Here is a 2,463-nt window from a genome sequence, read left to right as displayed (position 1 = left end):
GAAAATGCAGTGCTTCAAAGTTCAGAGCAGAACCCGGGGAAAGTGGACACCTGGAGAGGGTAAAATGGGGTCGAACCAGCTCACGTCAGCGCGACGTCTCTGAAAGCACACCTCGTTGATTTCTAGTCGGCTGTCAGATCGGTTAAGTCTGAGAAATATCTCTGGGTCCTAACTCCTGACTTATTAATTCACTCTCTCGCAAAGAGATGCAGGCCAATGGAGAGAAGATGAACCCAGACAACTTCTGAATGTTCTGAGCTAGTTTTCTCATGGTTGGAGAGCTGTGTGAAAGGGAAAAACCACACATGAAAACATGCAACATGGAAGCTGGTGAAAGTTTCTCCTAAACGGTGTTCCTCCATCACCCTTCATTTTGGACTTGGAGCTTCAGAATAGTGAACACGAGGGGGTCAAAAGGTACAGACTCCCAGTTATAAAAACAAGCCCTGGGGATGTAATGTGCAGCGTGGCGACCGGAGCTAACAGCACTGCGCTGCACATTTGAAAGCTGCTTAAAGAGTAGATCTTAAAAGTTCTCATCACAGAAAAAAACTTTGTAACCACGTGTGGTGATGGATGTTAACTAGACTTACTGTGGTGGTCATTTCACAATGTATACAAATATCAAATCCTTACGTTGTGCTCCTGAAACCAACATAATGTCATATGGCAATTGCACCTCAGTTTTACAAAGGAATAATGACCATGTCCTTTAGGGCCCTCATCTAGCAGTTCTCATGTGCTTTAAGGTCAGAGCATCCTCTGTGGTTCCCTGGAGGCGGCAGGTCCAGCGGACCCTCCACAGGAGAAAGGACAGTCGGAGTGTCATCTTGTTCACCACCCTTGGATTCATCTTGTTCACAGTTGGTCCGATTCTCACCTAGCTCAGTGCTGTCCACACACAGAGGCCCTCAAGAAATGCAAATTTGGCAAGAGAAAGTTAGGGCTGGAAAGAGAAGAGGGCCAGGTGGGAGCAGAGTCACCTGATGGGGCCCCAGTTCTGGAGCAACACACTCTGGGCACTGACAACCGACCTGAGCTACACTGATTTAATCCAATTTAAAATTCCCCTGTATCTCATTCAAGTCCCCACTGTGTGCATCAGCAACTTCCAAGGTGATGCTCAGCAAGGTACCAGCACAGAATCAAAACAGCCCTGGCCAGGGAGGGGCAGGCAGGACTGCATTCCCTCCTCCGACCCCTTCTCCGCTCCTCCCTCAGAGACCCCCTCACACCATGTGGCTGTCCCCTCCCCAGACCACAGGCTCCTGAGGATGGGCTGTGTCCTCTCATCCTCTCTCCGTGGCATCCCCAGCGCCTATCACTTGTGAATGCTTCAGAACGAAGAGGAAGGAAACAATTAGACATTGATTTCCTATCCATCTGAATTGCATTCCAGGCCCGCAGTGAATTCACAACTGTCTCAGGAATTAATTAGCCACTAACCCAAGGGTGCAGGAAGTATCACCTTTCTTTATTTTCAATAAATCAGATAAAATGGAGCTTGCCATTCCACTGAGCTGGCAGGAAATTCTGACACTGTCATTACAGGAATTCCAGTCCCTTGCCTAGGGTAGCAAAAGAATTGGGAAGGCTTTTGTGGTCCCCCCAAACACAAGCAGGCCTGTAGCCTCCAGTCCGTCTTGACCAGAGCAGAGGGTCAGTGGCCGGCCACATTCTGCTACCCTTTCCTGGTCAGGAAGTCTGGGTGACAGGATTCCCCAGTGGCTGGTCCCCGCTGCTGGAGGGACCAGCCAGTCTCTGGGAATTTCTGGCCTATCTCCCTTTACACCCCCCTTTCCCCCTGAAAAGACACTCACCTCATCTCCATCCAGCTCTAGAAACCTCAAATAATCTCTTCAGTGAGTTTAGACTCTTGGTGAAAGCGGACATCAAACAAATAGGAAGAGAGGTTGTCTTTAAGGGGCTTCTGCCTTTGGTCTCTACAAATATAAGGAGTCCTAGCTCCTTTCTTGGGAAATGTAGGGGAAAGCAAATTCCAGAGAACAAAACAAATTCATATCCCCCAAATCATCCTGTTCTGAGCCAGTGTGTGCTCTTTCCCTCACCTGCTCTATAACCAATGATAAACATCAGCTAGGTGACTGCCTGGGGTGCCGGAGTGGGTCCAGCAACGCAGAATCATCAGAAGGTCTCCATCGTCAACAGGGGACACGTTTGCATCCCGGGAGCCCGAGCAAAACCGCTGCTCAGCCATCACTGACCAAACGCGCTCCCCGTGGGGAGTGAGCTGGCTCCTTCTGAGGACTCGGGAACACTGCCCAGACCACTTCCAGGACAGACATCATGAGAGCCACAAAACAAAACTGAAGGTGCCGGGAAACAGATGTACTTTCACTTGATGGTTTAAAAAGTTATGATTAGTATTTTTTAAATGGTAAAAGTAGTATAATCTTAACGGTAAATTTTAAGAAGATTTATAATCCATCTTCCTAATCTAAC

Source organism: Globicephala melas, chromosome 21 (genome assembly GCF_963455315.2).
Source record: "Globicephala melas chromosome 21, mGloMel1.2, whole genome shotgun sequence".
NCBI classification, from domain to species: domain Eukaryota; kingdom Metazoa; phylum Chordata; class Mammalia; order Artiodactyla; family Delphinidae; genus Globicephala; species Globicephala melas.
The sequence above is the reverse complement of the archived record's forward strand: the minus strand, read 5'-3'. Positions refer to the sequence as shown.